Source organism: Ursus americanus, chromosome 7 (assembly GCF_024610735.1).
Source record: "Ursus americanus isolate L20-20 chromosome 7, mUrsAme1.1.p, whole genome shotgun sequence".
NCBI lineage: Eukaryota > Metazoa > Chordata > Mammalia > Carnivora > Ursidae > Ursus > Ursus americanus.
In genome coordinates this window covers 44,569,136-44,591,378 of record NC_142133.1, presented here as the reverse complement: position 1 = coordinate 44,591,378, position 22,243 = coordinate 44,569,136, and the positions used below count along the sequence as shown (strand labels likewise).

The 22,243-nt window shown below is 34.7% G+C and overlaps 1 pseudogene; it reads left to right on the top strand.

The window, feature by feature from the left end:
• Positions 1–1,980: 1,980 nt before the first annotated feature.
• LOC123799656 (WASH complex subunit 3 pseudogene) overlaps positions 1,981–22,243 on the top strand; it is a 29,739-nt pseudogene continuing 9,476 nt past the window's right edge.

Sequence of the window (22,243 nt, the reverse complement as noted above, 5' to 3'; positions counted from 1 at the left end):
ATCTGGTAAGGATTAGTGACATAATTTTTTTTTTCCTGGCTCATAGTTTTCAGGTAGTTTTATTGGTCACTAGATTTTTGGCAGTACCAAGAGTACAGTCTGGACCCAGCATCAAACCTATTTTGGAAACGCAAATCTTTGTGGTGATTTTTTTTTTTTTAATTTATTTTTGAGAGAGAGACAGAGATAGCGAGAGAGAGCACAGGCAGGGAGGAGAGGGAGAAGCAGGCTGCCTGCTGAAGCAGGGAGACCTATGCAGGGCTTGATTCCTGGGTCCTGGGATCATGATCTGAACTGAAGGCAGACGTTTAACCGATTGAGCCACCCAGGCACCTCTTTGCAGTGATATTTTTTAAATAACAGCCTTTTCAAGGTATAATTCACATACAGTAAGGTTTATCTTTTTAAAGTGTAAAATCCAGTGGTTTTTGATATATTTACAAAGTTTTGTGCTGATCATCATCATGTAATTCTGGAACATTTAAATCTCCCACAAAGAGACCCTATAACCTTTAGCAGTGACTCTTATTAGTAGCCAACATTCTCCCCAAACCCAAACTTTGGTAACCACTAGTCTATTTCTGTCTCTATGGATGTGCCTATTCTTGACATTTCCTATAAATGGAATCATACCAGGGGCATCTGGGTGGCTCAGTGGGTTAAACTCCATGAGTTTGGCTCAGGTCATGGTCCCATAGTCCTGGGATTGAGCCCCTTATCAGGCTCCTGCCTCCTTTTCCCTCTGCCCCTCCCCCAGCTCATGCTTTCTCTCTTACTCTCTCTCTCTCAAATAAATAAAATCTTTAAAAATAAATAAATAAATAAATAAATAAATAAATAAATAAATATATTCATACCTTACGTGGCTTTCTGTGACTGGCTTGATTTCCTATTTTCAAGGTTCATCCAGGTTGTAGCATGTGTCTGTACTTCATTCCTTTTGCTTTGTTTCCACTTTTTTTTGCTTTTTAATAAATTTTTATCTTTTAGAACAGTTTTAGATTTACAGAAATTTGAGAGGAGAGTTGTTCTATATCCGACCCCCAGTCTCCCCTATCATTAACATCTTAGATTAGGATATTTATTAACAACTAATGAAGCAATATTGATACATGATTGTTAAACAATATCCCTAGTTCACTTAGATTCCCTTTGTTTTTATCCAATGTCCCTCTTCTGTTACAGCATCCTATTTAGAATACCATGTGACATTTAGTTGTCAGTGCCTCCTTAGGACATGTCTCTTTCATTTCCCAGGCTTTCCTTGATTTTTGATGGCCTTGATAGTTTGGAGGACAGTGTGTCAGGTATTTTGTGGATTGCCCCACTATTAGAATTTGTTTGATGTTTTTCTTATGGTAAAACTGGTGTTATGGATTATTGGGAGGAAGACCACAGAAACAAAGTGTAACTTCACCAAGTATATGTACTATCAATGTGATTTATGACTGTTGATATTGGCCTTGATCACCATGGCTGAGAGCTCTCCCGTGTATTCCCCCCCCCCATTCCATATTGTACTCTTTGTAAGAGAATCTCCAAGTGCAGTCCGTACCTAAAGCATGGTATTATGTTCCCCATCCTTGAGGGTAGAGTATCTATGTAGATAATTTGGACTTTTTCTACATGGGATATTTGTCTCTTCTTCACTTATTTATTCAGTAATTTATTTATAGAAGTATCAACTCAGGAGTGCTTATTTTATACTCTGCGTTATAATTCAACACAATTCTATATTATTTGTCAGATTTTTATAGTGTTGGCCATTGGGAGCTCTTTCCCTTGGTTCCTGTGTACCTTTGACATACCCTCATTAAAGTGGGATTTTTGGTTTTTTGAACACTTCCTTATGTGCTGGCACATACTTCAGGCTCATCTTATATATTTCCTGCCCCAGTCCTGGAGTTAGCCATTTCTCCAAGGAGTCCTTGTTTCTATTATTGGAGAATGGTATCAAAAACCAATATTTAGACACCGAGCATGCTCATTGCTACAAGGGTGTCATTTATTTCTCAGGTAATCAAAGATTGTGTGTGTATGTAGACATATCTATAAACATTCCTATATTTAACAATCTATATATAATAAACTAAACATAGGTCCATACTGGTGTGTCCAACTCTAATTTATTTCCATGGATCACTTTTATTTCCTCCCATGCTTATCTTTAAACTTCAACTCCAAAAAATGTGAAACCTGGCTGCCACCTTTTGCCATCCATTTAATTGTTATATTTCCATAAACTTGAATAACAGCAGCAGAATTGTTAACCGATAACCCCCTGGGAAACCTTTTTATCAGCTAAAGTACAGTTCTTTTGCCTTTCATCTTATAGAGTTCGCTCATTCCAATATTACTTAGGTCAGCACCTCCTCCCCGCCTCCCCCCGCCATTACCTTCAGTGAGATTGTTTCATACATTTGTAATACGGTTAGGTGCACTTTTCACAGTCTGCATTTTTTCCTGGGATTTCCAAACTCCTAAAAATGTATTTTTAATATGCATACATGAAGGCTCATTCATTGTGCTGTAAAATTCTCTGGGTTTTGACAAGTACATGGTATCATATATTCTTTCTTAGGTTCTTGATACAATTTACGTGTGAAATCACTTGAGTTTAATAATATCTTTTTTGTGAGGTTATTAATTACTGATTCAGTATCTTTAACAGATAATAGCTCTACTCAGATGATCTATTTCTCCTTGTATAAGTTTTAGGAATTTGTGTCTTTCAAGGAATTGATCCATTTCAACTCAGTTATTAGATTTGTGAACATAGAGTTGTTCATACTATACCTTTATTACACTTTTGAGGACTGTGGGATCAGTAGTGATGATGTCTCATTTCTAATAGTAGTAATTTTTATTTTCTCTTTTTTTTTCTCATTTAACCCAGATACAGACTTATCAGTTATATTCACTTTTTCAAAAAACCACCTTTTGTTGATTTTCTGCATTGATTTTTACATTATTTTCAATTTTATTGACTTAAGTGCTCTAATTTTTTAAATTATTTTGTTAGCTTTAAGTTGAAAACACTTCTAGTTTTATGGAGGCTTAGATTATTGATTTTAGAATTATTTTTTCTACTAATACCATGTAATGCTCTAAAATTCCTTCTAAGCACTGTTTCCACTGCATCTAACAAATTTTAAGTTTTATTTTCATTAATTTCAAAGTATTTTAAAATTCCTCCTGAGACTTCTCCTTTGACCCATGCTTGATTTAGTAGTCTGTGGTTTAATCTCCAGATATTTTGGGTTTACCTCCTGTCTTTCTTTTTATTGATTTCTAGTGTAATACCACTATGGTCTATCATATATTTTTTTATGATTTCTATTCTTTTGAATTAATTTAGGTGTGTTTTATGGCCCAGAATGTGGTCTGTCTTGCTGAATGTTCTGTATGAACTTGAGAATAATGTGTATTGTAATGTCATTGGATAGATATCCTATAAATGTCAAATAAATCAGGTTGATTGATGATACTATACAAGGCAACTATATCCTTAATGATTTTCTGCCTGCTTCATCTGCCAATAGTAAAGAGAACTGCTAAAATCTCAAACTATAAGAATAGATTTATCTATTTCTCTTAGCATTTGTATGAGATTTTTCCTCACATATTTTGATGTTCTTATTTTAGGAGCATATAAGTTAAGGATTGGTACGTATTCTTATAGAATTGACTCTTTATCATTATGTAATGCCTCTTTATCCCTGAGTGTTTTCCTTGTTTTTTGAAATCTCCTTTGTAATTAATAGGCTGTTTGATGAATGATATCATGGTACATATTTCTTCATCTGTTTATTGTCAACATAACTATGTCTTTATGTATGTATGTATGTATTTTTAAAGATTTTATTCATCCAGTCTAGACAGAGAGCTCATGCAAGAGAATCAGTTAGCTGGGGGGAGGAGCATAGGGAGAAGGACAAGCAGACTCTGTGCTAAGCATGGAGTCCAATGGGAGGCTCAATCCCACAACCCCAAGATCATGACCTGAGCTGAAATCCAGAGATGGCTGCTTAACCAACTGAGCCACCCAAGTGCCCTCCTACGTCTTTATTTTAAAGTGGGTTTCTTATAGACAACATGTATTTGGATATTTTTTTAAATCAGCTCTGATAGTCTATGTATTTTAGTTGGTGTGTTTAGACCAATCACATTTAAGTGATTTTGATAGAGTTGATTTACTATCTACCATTTTTGTAATCATTCACTATTCATTGTACTAGTAATTTCTTTTTCCCCTCTTATTATGCCTTCTCCAGTTTTAATTGTGCATTTTATATGCTTGAATTTTCTCACCTTTGTTAGCATATTAATTATACTTCTAAAAAATTTTTAGTGGTTGCCCTAGGTTTTGCAGTATACATTTACAACTGTACAATAAGCATTTATAACATGTACAAATTAAATATATTTACATTAATGTGTACCTATATAATAATATATAATTATAAATAATATGTATATTTCTACAATACACGTTTACAGAATATGTGGCATATATATTATATAATGAATATTATACAATATATTTTATAATGTATACAAATTAAATGTTTGTTTATAATATACATTACATTTATGCTAAGTCCACTCTCAAGTAATAGTATATATCACTTCATGGGTGTAAACACACTTTAAACTATGTGTTTCTAAATCATCTTTCCTTTGCTTTGTAACACCGCTGTCATCATTTTGTTTATCTTGTAATCATCCAACCAGTATATCTCTGCCCTGATTTTTCATGGTTTGGGCCCTTGCTACTGAGATATTGACATTACTGATTCATTCCCCTTTTGTATCTATCTTCAAAAACTTGCTGAAGAACTGATCTATATGACTTATGTGTCATTTCCAGTTCTGTCCTTATGGATCTTCCCTCCCGATATTCTAGTTTCTTGACTCCTCAGTTTCTTTGTGTCTCCAGCAACCACAGCCTCTTCATTTCTCCATTTATGAGCCTCAAGTGTCAGCCATCTCTTTTTCCCATGTTCCACCTTATGACAACAATGCCACTGCCACCTGTGAGGGCCAAGGGAATAATCAAGTTAGGGTGTTTGATAGCATACCTAATGGAACTCATTGCACTCAGAGATTAAAAAATACTGTTGATGTGATGTTTAATCATAAGGTAAACAAATGCTTCAGTTCTTTATGCATTTCCCTTTGCACCTAATGGGAATTGCATGAATCCTTACAAGGCTGGATCAAATAGAATAATATCCATAAATGCAGATATTCTAGACTAGTTTATCTAATCTGCTCTTTTATTACTGCTCTATAACTCAATGCTGCATTATCCCTCCTCAAATCAAGAAGGTATTTGTGAATCCATTCATATTTGTTCTCTAGCTTACCACAGTCTGTGGCTACACAACCAAGAATAATTCAAACACACATTTTTGAACTTACTGGTTCTTGACTCATTCAATTTCATTCCTATAACACAACCTTTCATATGTTTTAAAATACGCTGGAATGTTAGAGATAAGCCATAGAAAAAGGTTTGCATGGTATTATTTGCCTCAGTAGATTTTGCCTCTGTGGTTAGGAATCTGTTTAGGTCTGTGACCCTATAGACATTCACTTTCATACTTATGCAACATTCTACTATAATAACACTTGTCAGCTCTTTCCCTCTTTATACTCATTGATAGTAATGAGGACTGAGAGTGTCATGGCCTATGTACAGTTTTTGCTTTCTGGTTGTTTTGAATAGACCCACAGTTTTTGCATGTGAAAAGGTCACCTATAGAATTATTACTAAAAGAGAAGAGGAAATTGGCATATTAGTTAGATAAATTGTTGACAACACTGATTTTGGTAGAGAATATTTTGAGAATGATACATTTTCTCTGAATTGAGATTGGACAATACACACAAAAAACCTGGTTAACTGTGTTCATAAATCTGCCCACTTTGCTGATTCTAACCAAAAGGACCTTCTCACTATAGGGTTCATAATACTAAAAACAATAAAAACTGCAAAGTTTCAGTGATGGCATGAATTAAATAATTGTGATTTTTCTATGTGTTGAGAAACCACAGAAACCCACTGAAAAGATAAGCGTTGTTTGTTTATGTTCAAGGCCTGGTTAGAGTAATTTGTTAAATAAGACAACTCTGTGTTCAGTTCTTTCCTTGGTACTTTGCAAAGTATCTTTTTTTGGCACTGTTTCTATCTTATCTCCTTATGCCTAGAATATGTTGTAGACGGACATGTATTATGTAGAAATTCACATTCTGAGGGTCCCTTCATGGGAACCATTTTGGTGAATATCAAAGGAGAAAGGCACAAAACTGATTTTGTAGGTTTGCTAAAGAAATACCAGATGGAAAATTAGAGCAATGATTAATTAGTGTAGATTTAAAATAATAATAGTATTTTACACAGGAAAAAGTACGTGTTCTTGTTTGTTCTTTTGTTCATTTATAAGGAGACTTCAGCTATCTGGTAGAGTCCCATAATGCAAATCTCTGTTTGTTGACATATAATTAATATTCCATCTTAATGAAACACAGGATGATTATGAATAAGAGGAACTAAGGTTACCAAGAAATAATTTTAATGGCAAATGTGAAAAAGTAGAATTAGATAAAATGACTTTAAGGCGCTTTACACAGGCTAGGTTCCAATGTTACCAGGAGAATGTTTTAGCTTTCTTTCCATCAGGTTATTTCTAAAGTGCAGCTCTCCCCAGCTGCTTTCTCCATTAATGAAGGAAAGGCCATGATGGAATTTATCCTGAATAGGGCAGTTAAAATTAGGTTAGATGTCTTCTTGCTGCTTAATTCTTTTAATTTGTCTGCATAGGTCCTGGGTCTCATTTTTGAATACTGAGACTTTATATTTGAATACTGAAACTTTATATTTCGATATTATTATTATTTTAATCAAGTGTTGGTTTTAAGTTTCTACTGTTATTATGGAATGAATTGGGAGGCTTTCCATCTTTTACTATGAAATGAAATATTAAAATGACTTTCCACCTCTCTTTAAAAGTTAAATGGAGTTCACCTGTGATTTCATGTGATTCTTGTATCTTTTAATTGGTGTTTCTTTTTTTTTTTTTTTTATTTTTTATTTTTTTATTTTTTATTAAGATTTTATTTATTCGACAGAGATAGAGACAGCCAGCGAGAGAGGGAACACAAGCAGGGGGAGTGGGAGAGGAAGAAGCAGGCTCATAGTGGAGGAGCCTGATGTGGGGCTCGATCCCATAACGCCGGGATCACGCCCTGAGCCAAAGGCAGACGCTTAACCGCTGTGCCACCCAGGCGCCCCTTAATTGGTGTTTCTTAACCTCCTTTTCAATATATTCTACAGTATTAAGTAAACTAATGACAACAGATATGAGAACAGAGGAAATGAATCTTCTGTTGAAAATATAAGAGGAAATGAATCTTCTGTTGAAAATATAAGCTTTCAATTTTCAGCATCCATCACTACCAACTGAGGAGCTTTAAACAAGCTGGGCTCCATTCCCAGATACCCTGATTTAATTGATCTATGGTAGGGCCTAAACATTGGTAATTTTTTGTTCCAAATTCTATGCAGTGATTATAATGAGTACTCAGGGTTGAGAATGTTAAGTTTATATATATATTTTAAAATTTTTATTTATTTGTCAGAGAGAGCAAGGGAGAGCACAAGCAGGGGGGGCAGCAGGCAGAGGGAGAAGCAGGCTCCCTGCTGAGCAAGGAGCCCGCTATGGGACTTGATCCCAGGACCTTGGGATCATGACATGAGCAGAAGGCAGACGCTTAACTGATTGGGCAACCCGGGCATCCCAAGTTTATATTTTTAAAGGAATTCAAACATTTCCTCTAGAATTTTTTAAAATTCATTGAAGTCATGTACTTAGTATTTATTATTTTATAATGTTTGGTTTTTTCTTTACTGATAATTATGTCATTTCATTTCTTCTTTTAAAAAAGTTTTATTGAGGTATAATTGACGTACAACATTATATTGATTTTAGGTGTACAACATAATGATTTGATATTTGTATACATTGTGAAGTTATCACCACAATAAATCTAGTTACTAACCATAAACAAAGTTAACTTTTAGGATTTACTCTCTTGACAATTTTCAATTATGCACTGCAATATTATTAACTGTAGTCACCATGCTGTACATAACAACCCTATGAGTTATTTATTTTGTAACTGGAAGTATGTACCTCTTGACCCCCTATCCTCATTTCAACACCTCCTAACTCACCCCTGCACTCTGGCAACCACCCTTCTGTCTCTGTATGTATGATTTTTGTTGTTCTCTTTTTTTCTTTCTTTCTTTTTTTACATTCTTCATGTAAGTGAGATCATAAAGTATTTGTCTTTCTCTGACTTACTTCACTTCGGTTCATCCATGTTCGTGCAGATGGCAAGTTTGCATTCTTTTTAATGGCTGAATAGTATTCCATTGTGTGTGTGTGTGTGTGTGTGTGTGTGTGTGTGTGTGTGTGTGTATTACCACATTTTCTTTATTCATCCATCACTGGACAATTAGGTTGTTTCCATATCTTGACTATTGTAAGTTGCAGTAAACATAAACGTTCATATATCTTTTTTATTTACTTTTTGAATTCATTTTCTTTAGTTAAATATATAGAAGTGGAATTACTGGATCGTATGGTAGTTTTATTTTTAATTTTTTGAAGAACCTTCACTCTACTGTCCATAATGGCTGCATCAGTTTACATTCCCACCAGTGGTACACTGAGGTTCCTTTTTCTCCACATCCTTATCAACACTTGTTATTGTCTTTTTGATAATAGTCATTCTAACAGATGTGAGGTGTTAGCTCATTCTGGTTTTGATTTGCATTTACCTGATGAATAGTGACATTGAGCATTTTTTTCATGTGCCTTTTGGGCATCTTTATTTATTTGGAAAAATGTCTGCTCAGCTCCTTTGCCCATTTTTTAATTGGATCTTTTTTGCTATTGAGTTATATGAGTTCTTTATATATTTTGGATATTAACCCTGTATGTGATTTGCAAACATTTTCTTCCATCCAGTAGGTGTTAATGGTTTCCTTTGCTGTGAGAAGGTTTTTAGTCTGATGAAGTCCCACTTGTTTATTTTTATTTTTGTTGTCTTTTCTTCTGGAATCAGATCCAAGAAAATTTATCATCAAGACTATGTCAGGTAGCTTACTGCTTGTGTTTTATTCTACGAGTTTTATGTTTTTAGATCTTACATTCAAGTCTTTAATCCATTTTGAGTTAATTTTTGTTTGTGGTATAAAATAGTAGTCTAGCGTCTTTCTTTTGTATGTGACTGTCCAGTTTACGAAGCACCATTTGTTGAACAGACTGTCCTTCCACCATTGTTTTCTGTTGTCTCCTTTGTTGTAAATTAATTGTGCTTATGTGTGGGTTTATTTCTGGGCTCTTTATTCTGTTTCACTGATTTATGTATCTGTTTTTGTGTGAATACTGTACTATTTTAATTATCTTTGTAATATAGTTTGAAGTCAGGGAGCATGATATCTCCAGATTTGTTATTCTTTCTCAAGATTGCTTTGGCTACTTGGAGTCTTCTGTAGTTTCACATAAATTTTAGGATTGCTTGTCGTATTACTGTGAAAAATGCTGTTGGAATTTTGGTAGGGATTGCATTGAATCTGTATATTGCTTGGGGTAATACGGACATTTGAACAATAATAATTCTTCTAATCCATGAGCAGGAAATATCTTTCCATTTGTTTATGTTTTCTTCAGTTTCTTTCATCATTGTCTATCGTTCTCAAAGTATAGGTCTTTTACCTCCTTGATTAAAAATATTCCGAGGTATTATTTCTGATGCAGCTATAAATGGGATTGTTTTCTTAATCTTTCTTTCTAATAGTTTCTTATTAGTGTATAGAAACACAACTGGTTTATGTATATTGATTTTGTATCTTGTGACTTTATTGAATTTGTTTTAACAGTTTTTTGGAGGAGTCTTTAGGGTTTTCTGTATATAAAATCATGTTGTCTGCAACTACTGACAATTTAATTTTTCTTTCAATTTTGATGCCTTTTATTTGCTTTTGTATAATTGCTCTGGCTAGGTCTTCCCATAAAATGTTGAATAAAAGTGGTGAGAATGGGCATCCTTGTCTTGCCTGATCTTATAGGGAAGGTTTTCAGCTTTTCACAATTGAGTATGATGTTAGCTGTGGGCTTGTTATGTATTTTCTGTTGAGGTATGTTTCCTCTATACCCACATTTTGAGAGGTATTATCATGAATGTATGTTGAATTTTGTCAAATGTTGTATCTGCGTCTATCAAGATGATGCAGATGATTTTTATCCTTCATTTTTTTGATGTCCTATATCAAGCTGATTAATGTGTTGGTGTTGAACCATCCTTGCATCCTTGGAAGAAATTCTACTTTATCATGGTGTATGATCCTTTTAATGTATTATTAAATTCAGTTTTCTAATATTTATTGGGGACTTTTGCATCTTTGTTGATCAGGGATATCAGCTTGTAATTTTTTTTTTTTTTTTTTTTGTGGTGTCTGTCTGGTTTTGGTATCAGGGTAATGCTGGCCTCATTTGGAAGTTTGGAAGTGTTTCTTCCACTTTGGTTTTTGTTTTTGTTTTTGTTTTTGTTTTTTTGTTTTGTTTTTTTGCAGAGTTTAAGAAGGACAGGATTTAAATCTTCTTTGAATAATTCGCTAGAATTCACCAGTGAAGCTGTCTAGTCCTGGGTTGGTTTGTTAGGAAGTTTTTGATTACTGATTCAATCTCCTTACTAGTAATTAGTCTATTCAACTTTTCTAATTTGTCAGAATGTAGTTTTGGAAGATTTTTTGTTTGTTGCTAGGAATTTGTACATTTCTTCTAGATTGTCCAATTTGTTGGCCTGTAATTGTTCATCAGAGTTTCTTACAATACTTTGTATTTCTGTAGTACCAGTTGTAACTTCTCTTTCATTTCTGATTGTATTTATTTTTTTTAAATTTAAATTCAATTAGCCAACATATGGTACATCTTTAGTTTCAGATGTAGAGTTCAGTTATTCATCTGTTTCATGTAACACCCAGTGCTCATCACATCACGTGATTTTATTTATATGAACCCTTTCTCTTTTTTTTCTTTGTGAATCTAGCTAAAAGTTTGTCAGTTTTATTTATCTTTTCAAAGAACCAGGTCTTAGTTTTATTAATCTTTCCTATTTTTTTAGTCTTTATTTCATTTATTTCCTTTCTGATAGTTATTATTTCCTTCCTTCTGCTAACTTTGGGCTTTGTATTGTTTTTTGTATTTCCTTTAAGTGTAAACTTAGTTCATTTATTTGAGAGTTTTCTTGTTTCTTGAGGTCTGCCTGTGTTGCTATAAACTTCTCTCTTAGAATCACTAAGATTTAATTTCTCCCTTGATTTCTTTTACCCAATGTTTGTTCAGTAACATGTTGTTTTATCTTCACATTTTTTTCATGTTTTTTCTTATAATTAATTTCTAGTTTCATACCATTTTGGTCAAAAAAGATGCTTGATATGATTTCAGTATTAAATTTATTAAGACTGGTTCTGTGGCCTAACATGTGATTTGTCCTGAAGACTGTTTCATGTGTATTTTCATGTGCCCTTGGGAAGAGTATGTATTTTGCTACTTTTGGATGGAATGTTCTGTACATATCTATTAAGTCCATACGGTCTAATGTGCTCTTTAAGGCTAATGATTCCTTATTGATTTTCTCTTTGGATGATCTATCCATTGATAAAAATGGGATATTAAAGTTCTCTACCATCATTGTATTGCTGACAGTTTCTCCTTTGGGTCTGTTTAATATTTGCTTTATATATTTGGTGCTCCTATGTTAAAAGCACGTATATTTACAAATGTTATATCTTCTTGTTGCACTGACCCCTTTATCATTATGTATGTCCTTCTTTGTCTTCATTACAGTCTTTAAGTCTCTTTTGTCTGATATGAGCATAATAACTACTTCAACATTTTTAAAATTTCCATTTGCATAGAATACCTTTTCCCTTACCATCACTTTCAGTCTGTTTCTTACATTTGAAGTGTCTTGTTTTTGTTTTTAATCCATTAAGCCATTTTAGGTGAGTCTTTTTTTTTTAATCCATTAATCCACTCTGTCTTTTGATTGTAGAATCTAGTCCATTCACATTTAAAGTGATTATTGATAGGTCTTTACTTATTTGCCATTTTATTCATTGTTTTCTGTCTGTTTTAGTAATTCCTCTTTCCCTTTCTTCTTCTCTTGCTCTCTTTTCCTGTTTTGTAGTATTATGTTTATATTCATTTTTCATTATGTTCTGTGTACCTACTATAGGTTTTGCTTTGTGGTTACCATGAGATTCCCATATAACATCCTATATTTGTAACAGTTTATTTAAAGTTGATAGGAACTTATGTTTGAATGCATTTTAAAACTATATTTTTATCCCCCCACCCACATTTTGTTATTGATATCTCATTTTACATCTTTTTATTTTGTGTATTTCTTAACCAATTAGTGTAGTTATAATTTTACTACTTGTGTCTTTAACCTTTATAGTAACTTTATAGGTGATCCACTGTCTTTGCTATATATTTACCTTTATCATTGAGAATTTTACTTTCATTTATTTTCTTAAAATGAATTAGTGCATTTTCTTTTTAGCTTAAATAAGGACCTTAGACATTTCTTGTAGAGCTGGTTTGGTGGTGATGGACTCCTTCAGGTTTTCCTTGTCTGCAAACCTCTTTATCTCTCCTTCAATCTAAGTGATAACTTTGCTGGGTAGAGTATTCTTGGTTGGAAGTCTGTGTTTGTTTGTGTTTTTTTTTTTTCTTTTAGCATTATTTTAAAAAGATTTTATTTATTTATTTGAGAGAGCGAGGGAACAAACAGGAGGAGTGGCAGAGGGAGCCTGATGCAGGGCTTGATCCCAGGACTCTGGTATCATGACCTGAACCAAAGGCTGCTACTTAACCAACTGAGCCACCCAAGTGCCCCATCCTCTTAGCATTTTGAATGTATCCTTCCACTCCCTCCTGGCCTGCAAACTTTTTGCTGAAAAATGTACTGATAGTCTTGTGAAAGTTTCCCTTATATGTAACAAATTGTTTTTCTTTTGCTGCTTTTAAGCTTCTTGCTTTAAGTTTTCATATTTTAATTATAATGTGTGGTGTGGATCTATTTGGGTTTATCTTATTCAGAACTTACTGAGCTTCCTGGATCTGGTTGTCTATTTCCTTCCTCAGGTTAGGGAAGTTTTCGGCTATTATTTCTTCAAGTAAGTTTTGTGCCCCATTCTCTGTTTCTCTTTTGGAATCCATACGATGTGAACATTATTTTACTTGAGGTTTTCCAATGGGTCCTTTAAGCTATCTTCATTTATTTATTTATTTTTTTCTTTTTGCTTTTGTATTTGGGTGAGTCCCACTGCCCTGTGTTTTATGTCATTGATCTATTCCTCTGCTTCATCTAGTCTACTGTTGAACCCCTCTTGTGTATTTTTTAGTTCATTACTTTATTCTTTAGCTCTGTGATTTCTGTTTGGTACTTTCTTATATTTCCCCTCTCTGTTTAAGTTCTCACTTTTATCCAGTCTTTCCCCTACTTTGATAAGAATCTTTATGACCAGTACTTTGAATTATTTATCAGGTAGATTACTTATCTCCATTTTATTGAGATCTTTTCTGAGGTTTTATCTTGTTCCTTTGTTTGGAACATATTCCTCTGTTTCCTCATTTTGCTTAACTCTGTGTTTTTTTTTTTTTTTTTTTTTTTTTGTATTAGGCTAAAGAGCTACCTCTGTCAGTCTTGAAGGAATGGTTTTGTGTAGGTGATGAACCTTATTGCTCAACTTTGCCTTAGTTCTTAGTTGTCTTTCAATCTTTATGGTTGTCCAAGCAGCTCAATTTGTTGTTGATAGGTCCCTGTTGAGGATATGACAAGTTCTGTCAGTGTTCCAAGGTGAGGGATTTCATTTAGTACCTAGTTTCAAGCTAATTGGAAGCCAGGTCCTCAGGCAGCAGCTTTTAAAGTATGCAGCCCTATGTAGTCCTGTGGAGATGCAGTCATAAACCTGCTGTCCTCCAGATGAGATCTGAAGGTTTCCCATGGGTAACAGTTTCAGGGGGCTCCAGAAGGGTGTATAAGCTCCTTTCTAGGAGGTACTGTTGAGCTATGGTGAAGCCAGGGGAGAGCACAAGGATAGCGTTCTCTGCTTTTGCTCCTTGGGAGCTGCTTCACAGTCTCTAGGTGTGTGGCAAAGTCTAAAGCCTGTCCCTCTGGTGAAGCTGCTGGACAAGTAACTAGGCCTTTTTCATAGGAAGACTGGGGGTGTGTTTCAGTCTTCTGTTTGTACAGTGCCCTGTGGGTAGTAACCTACTAGGAACTGCTTTCTCATTGTCACAATCCTGTGGAGCCCAGGAACTCAAGCCCCCATGGCGGCCTGGGCCAGGTGATCAAGCATCATCACTTCTGTGAACTGCACATACCTGTCAGCATTAGCAATGTAGCTGGAGAGCAAAGGTGGCAGGGCACACCTGCTGGCTTTAGCAAGGCAACAAGATTGTGCCTTGATTGTGTGTGTCTGCTGGATTTAGTGATGAAGCTGCAGAGTGCAGGAAGCACTGCCAACTTTAGCAAGGGAGCAGGAGAATAGCTTGGCCATGCATGCCCTCAGCCTTCAATGGGGCAGCAGATAAGTGCCTACTTTTCAGTACACCCAACAGTTGCAGCTAGGCAGCAATGGAATGCTGTGACTTCTTGTACTCTCTTGCCCCAACAAGGCAGTGCAGGTGTGATGCAATGGCACAGACCACCAGCTTCAGCAAGGCAGCAGGAAAATGCCATGACTGCTTGCCTCTGCCAGCCTTAGCAAATGAGTAGAAGAGTGCCATGTACATGTGTGCCAGTGTGCCCTAGCAGGATAGAGGGGGAGTACAAAAACGATGATTTTGGTACCTCCATCTCATAGAATGACTCAGTTGTTCCCTGTCCCTTCAGCAGATGCTTTAAGATTAGCAGATTCATCTTTTTCACATATAGTCTAGGTGCTTTTCAAACTGCTGCTTTTGCACTGGGTCCTGGGGTGGGTGAGACTGTTCACAGGTTCTTTGAAAGGAGTCAGTTCCTCATAGCCCTTTGGGTATCATGGTCAGTCCTATTGGTTTTCTAAGGCATTGGGGACTCATTTCTGTGGTACAGGTCCCAAGGTTTGGGGTGCCTTATATGGGGCACAAATGCCTCTCTTGGGAGGATATATGGACTTGTGAGATCCTTCCTTATTTTGGTCATCATGCCAGGAGTATGATTTTTCTCCAGATGGTGTCTCTGGCTCTCCTGCCTATCCTATCCTTTTTTTCTTTGTTGTGGAGGAATAATTCAGCTAGTTTTCAATTCTTTTTCACAAGGAATTGTTCCATATATGGCTATATGTTTGATGTGTCTGTGGGAAGGTGGTGAGTTCAGGGTCTTCCTACGCTGTCATCTTGGAATGCCCTACCTTTATGTTTACTTTTTTCTACTCTTTTTCTTCAGTCACACTCATAAAGGATTAATTTATATTACTGTTGTTGTTGTTGTGTTTCCAGAAAAGTCACATCGAATATATATATATATCTTTTCTACTTAAACATTTTTACTAATTTCATCTTTTAATTATTCCTCCTATATTTTTATTTCATTACATTCTCTTTTTACTTGCATTAGGTTTGTTCCAAGTTCCTACACTTTCAGTATTTCCTCTGTGATAAAGGCATTTAAATTTATAAATGTATCTTAAGTTCAGCTTCTGCAGTTTTGCATAGATTTTATGTTAATGTGTTTGTGCTGCTTTCTAGTTAATTTGCCATTTCAGTTTTTCCTAATTTAAATTTCAGTTATCGTAAATATTTTTGCAAATATTTATTTACAAATAAATATCTTTTGATAAGTTTTCAAAATTTACCTTTGTTGTAGTCTGAAACTCACTGTTCTTTTTATATAAATTATATTGCTTTTTTGTTGATGTTTCATAGACATGCAAAAACACACTTATTCCCTGAAGTGTTAGAATTTGTATTTTTACTGACTTGAGTTTTTAAAATTAATTGTATTATTTTAATCCTTGAAACACAATTACTTTTCTGGAGCAGATTTTAAAAACAAAATGTATTAAAATGCTGCTATAATCCTATTTTAATCAAGTTAACATTACGTTTTAAGAGGTTTTGCTTTATATGTTATATGCTCTGAGTGAGCATATATCTTTTCTGTTATCCTTTTTCTTTGATTATAGCCTGTACAGAATAGCGCTTCATTTTGTATATTGATTTTGTGCCCGAAACTATGTTGAATCATTGTAGTTTATCTGTAGATTCAGTTGGATTTTCTACTTAATTGAATATATCATTTGCAAATAATATTTTGGCTCTTCTCTTTTAATCCTACAATTTTATTTATTTTCCTTCTCTAAATTTATTTCCTAGTTCTCCAGTTGTATGGTATGTATTCATTATTTTCCATTTCTCTATCCTTTTTTAAAAGATTTATTTACTTATTTGAGAGAGAGAGCAAACAGTGGGGAGGGACATAGGGAGAGGAAGAGAGAGAATCTCAAGCAGACTCTCTGCTGAGCATGGAGCGTGAGGCAGGGCTCGATCTCACAACTCTATCATGACCTGAGCCAAAATCAAGAGTCGGATGCTTAGCTGACTGAACCACCCAGTGCCCCTATCTATTCCTCTATCTTAAAGAGATTGTATTTATAGTTTTTTAACCACTTAGTATTTTGCTTGAGACTTCTGTTAGTCACCCTTCAGCTGGTCTAATCTGCTGTTAAGCTAGCCAAGTATTTCCAGTACCAGAGAGGATATTCTCTTCTCATTTATTTCTCACTCATATTTTATTTTCTCTTCATCTATCTATTTTTGATTGTGGTTTAGCCATCATATATGAAAAAATAATTTGAACAAATATTTGAGTCTTAGATGATCTTACCTTCCTTTTCTTTACTAGGTGCCAGAGGACCTACATAATGAAAGATCATTTTAGTCCTAGTTGAAGTCTTGAAGTTTTTCTTCGTTATGCAAATGATATGAAATTGGTCAGAAAGTCATGTAATAGCTGGCCTTCCTCCAATTCCTTTCAATTTCTGAACAACTCTTTGGGGTCTGAACCCAAAGAATGATCTTTCCAGATTCCCACACTTGTCAGGCCCTATACTGTGGATTTTTGTCCCTCAAGTTCCAGTTGGCTATCAAAAACACAAATAAAGCTTCTCTGCTTCATTTCTTTGTTGTCAGCCTCAAGGAAAGGTGGCTTCATGTGCTGGCGTACTGCTGAAATCTAGGTCTCTCCTGGATATTATCTCAGTAATTAATCACTATTGTATTAAACATGTCAGAAGATTTTAAAAATAATATTTTATTACAGTTTTTTTTAGTTGTCTTCAGGTAGAAAGAATACATCTTATTGTTAGTATTATGATTTTTACTAATCATGATATTACTTATTACCATTACTGCCACCATTACCACCATCATTACAACCATTTTATTCTTATCATCTCTCTCCTTCAGTAGTTTTAATTTTCTGGGAGCACATGATCTAAGTGTTCATCTTTTTTTTTTTTTTTTCCTGACTTAAAGTCCCTTTGAGTACATTGTTACTGTCCATTATGCGTTTATGGATGACAGAGTTCTAATGGCTCTAGTTCCTATATCAGAGGCAATCCTGAGAGTGAGATAAGAGCTTTGGACTCTGGTATTGTCAGAAACTACATTATCACTCGCAAGTGGTCAGTCCATTGTCAAAGTTACAGAAAGAACTCTCTTAAGACACTGAGCAACAAAGAGCCTGAAAGATTTTGAGTTTTTGCCCATCATCGTGAAAGCAAAATTAACGTATTCTTGGAAGACTACAACCTGAAAAAATACCATGATTAACAAACAGGGAGAAACCTATATAAAAATAATTTTACACTTTATGTACATATATAATATTGTTTTATTTATAAGACTTCAGTGCAGAGATACCCTCTTCTTTGAGTTTTGTCTTTTCTGCTACGGAATGGCTATTTCTCATTGATAATATCAGGATATCTTGTCTCCATTGGTTATTCCATATTGAAGAAAAGTGTTATATGCTCTTCACTTTCACTCAAAATCATTGCCTGAATATATTTCTCTGTTGATATTTCCTTGAAATCTTTCTTTGGATTAATCACATTAGTAATCCTAACTTACACCTGTTGTAGAGTGCTTGCAGAATTAACTACCATCAGAAATTGGTGCAACTTTTCCTTACAAACACATCATGTTCCATGCAAAAGAAGCATCTTGGAAGGGTACAATCCACTGAAAATGAACAATGCATTATTCTTTTTATTAATTATTAATTCTGTTTTGCTTACAAGATACTTTGGGTTATGTTCCATAATGACTAAAATTCCTGACACTTATTAGCTCTGTAATTCAGGCAAGTTACTTAACTACTTTGGGCTTCATTTTCCTGGTCTGTAAACTAGGGATAATAACTGTACCTATCTCATAAGATATTTATGAAAGTTAAATGAATTAAATACATCTGAATATTTAGTAGAGCAACTCACAATCAGTAATTGCTATTACCTAAGTGTTGGTATTAGAGATTAGGTAATAAATAGCTTATGAAGAAGTAATTCCATTTTTTTTTCCCCACAATAGAACCTGCTTATCTTAAAAGTTTGCCTAGGACTTGGAAACCTGAATATCTTCTTGACCCCATCCTGCCACCTACCTTAAAGTGAGTACCTGCTAGGCCAGAGAAAAATGGGCTCTTCTGAATCTTGGCTTTGAGTTTCCTCATCCACATCCATCTAGTACTTCTCTTTTTTTCCTACCTTTTTGGCATGATTACACAGCAAACATTGTAAATGGTCGCTTTGTAACACCAGGAGATTGCAACTGACCAGCAAAACCAGGACTTCACTATTTTGATCTGCTTTATTTTGGTATTTTTCAGAGTACTTGCTGCCACCCATTAGTGTGTTATAAAACCAACTTAGTGGATCGCAGTCATCATTTAAAAAATTAAATTTATAGATAGAATAAGGATGATAACATACACAAGTATAATTTTATTAAATATTATTTCAGTGTATGTGTATAATTTTCTTCTATGTTACAGAGGGAAAAACTTAGGTGTGTGTGGCTTATGATCAAGAAATTTTAGCACTGCTTTATTTCACTTCCGACTTAACCTAAAGAATAAATAAATTCACTTATTCATGAATAAAGGAAGAAATGAGAGAAGAGAATTTCTCAGGGCTTAATTCTGGCTTTAGTGAAACTAGTTTCCAGGATTTTGAAAGGTGGCAGGCAGAAGAGGTGCTCAGGTAGTGACCATGATTTTGACCTCATTGATAATGCTTAAAGAAATAGAAGATCCTGAAGCTTATAAATATTTACTTAAATGGAGGTACTAAAAACGTATTTTATAAACTCTTTATAAAATAGCGGTGCAATGTCAATGGTTGCTGCACAGTAATAATTGTTTATCTCAGATCTAGCAAAGCCCTTTGACACATACACACCAGCCATTCATTTAGGAACTTCTTGAGCTCACTATCCTGTGATGTACTGTACATTTCACTGCCCCTTGATATCATATTATTTACAACGACATTAGCATAATATATGCTAATTTTGGCAAAATATATTGAGAATCTAATATAATTATGCGATACATACACTGATGGAGGAGGACTTTTCCAGTTAATCCATAGCCCACCAGAAAGCTTGCTAACTTGCTGGAAAGACTTGCTCAGTTAACAAAAAGTAATGGTAACTTAAAGAGAAAAGTATCATGCCAACCTCAAGTTTATAAAAGAGGGAAAGAGATGATCTGTTATAGGCATATATGTAATATCGACTTAAATAAAGTGAGGTATAAAAATATAAGAATGATAACACATCTAGAATAAATTTAATCTTCAATATGCAAAAATATTATGATATATCAGTTGCTTAATTGGAAAAGATACTGACATAATTGCTTTTTGTCTACATGTGTGCTCCATTTTATTTGTTACACTAGTTTTAGTTTATAAATTATGAAACTGATAAAAATGTCAATATATGCACGTCAACATAAACTATAAATTGCAGATATTATTTCCAAATCCAGATTTGTTAACTCCAACTCCAATTCTTTTCTAGTCTACCTTAAAAAAATTTAAAAAAATATTGATCAGAGAAAAGAAATTGAGAGTAAATCCACCTTTCAGAATAAATCTGTACATGTGTTAATGAGGCAAATAACAGTAACAGAAAAATTTCTTCCTTTTACCACAGAGATATTACAAGCCAAAGAGTGTTGCTTCAAATAGTGGCTTTGATTGGCCCTATGTCTGTAGGCCAAAGAGATGTGAACACTAACTTTAGAATTTTTGTTGCTGATTCATTATTGGAAACTAACATGTAGAAGGTGAACAATGAATGGGTGACTAAAAGAAAATAGGAAATGTGCCAATGAAAATAAGATTTGAAAAAGGGAAACCATAAACCTTAAAGCCTGATAATGATGTGAGCCTGAAAATAAATGGTAGGGTCAGAACATGAAAGGCTCAAATATTGTAAATAATGTGAACCAGTGTTATATGCAATGGAGAGAATCTAGATCCTCTTTGGCCAGCAGAATTTTTTAATTGGTTAAAAATCAATTTATGACAAAGATTTCTTTTACATTCACATAAAATTAGCCAACTTATAGTACATCATTAGTTTCAGGTGTAGTGTTCACTAATTTATCAGTTTTGTATAACACCCAGTGCTCATCACATCACATGCCCTACCTAATGCCCATCACCCAACTACCCTATCCCCCCACCCACCTCCCCTGCAGCAACACTCAGTTTGTTTCATATAGTTAAGAGTCTCCCATGGTTTTTCCTCCCTCTCTGATGACTTCCCATTCAGTTTTCCCTCCCTTCCCCTATGGTCCTCTGCCCTGTTTCTTACATTCCACATATGAGTGAAACCATATAACTGTCTTTCTCTGATTGACTTTTTTCGCTTAGCATAATACCCTCCAGTTCCATCCACATCAATGTAAATGGTAAGTATTCATCCTTTCTGATGGCTGAGTAATAGTCCATTGTGTGTGTGTATATATATACACATACACCACATCTTCTTTATCCATTTATCTGTGGATGGACATCTTGGCTCTTTCCAGTTTGGCTATTGTGGACATTGCTGCTATGAACATTGGGGTGCACGTGCCCCTTCTTTTTACTACCTCTGTATCTTTGGGGTAGATACCTAGTAGTGCAATTGCTGGGTCATAAGGTAACTCTATTTTTAACTTCTTGAGGAATCTCCATACTATTTTCCAGAGCGGCTATACCATCTTGCACTCTCACCAACACTGTAAGAGGGTTCCCCTTTCTCTGCATCCTTGCCAACATTTGTCGATTTCCTGTCTTGTTAATTTTAGCCATTCTGACTGGTGTGAGGTGGTATCTCATTGGTTTTTTTTTTTTTTAATTATGTTCAGTTAGCCAACATATAGTACATCATTAGTTTTTGATGTAACATTCAGTGACTCATTAGTTTCATAGAACAGCCAGTGCTCATCACAACACATGCCCTCCTTAATACCCATCATCCGGCTACCCCATTCCCCTACCCCCCCTTCTTTAACCCTCAGTTTGTTTCCCAGAGTCCAGAGTCACTCATAGTTTGTCTCCCTCTCTGATTTCTTCCCATTCAGTTTTCCCTCCCTTCTCCTATGGTCCCCTGTGCTATTCCTTATGGTTCTGTTTGGTATTTCCCTGATACCAAGTGATGTGGAGCATTTATTCATGTGTATGGCAAACATTTCAAAGCAAGTAAGAAAGTTAACATATATGTGAGAGAGACAAAGTTTAAAGGTCTACCATGCTCCTCAAAAGTGGATACATTTGGAGAAGGAATAAAAATAATATTTATTCAGTGCTTGAGTATATTAGACATACTCTATACATTATCTTGAATTTCATTACAGCCACGTCACATGGGAATTATTTATTTCTTTTCATATGTGAAAAAAGACCAAGCATCTCAGAGTTTAGATAAACTGGATCTCTTAAGGCCACTAAGTGGCAAAATCAGGATTGAAGCTAGTTTCACTTTTTACTCTCCTACTTGCCTCTCATATCCATCAACAGGTTACTTGACATTTCCTGTAACTAGAATAATTAAATGACAAATAGGACTTTTACAGTAGTTAATGGACATGATTTTATGTTGATCAAATGCATTTTGCC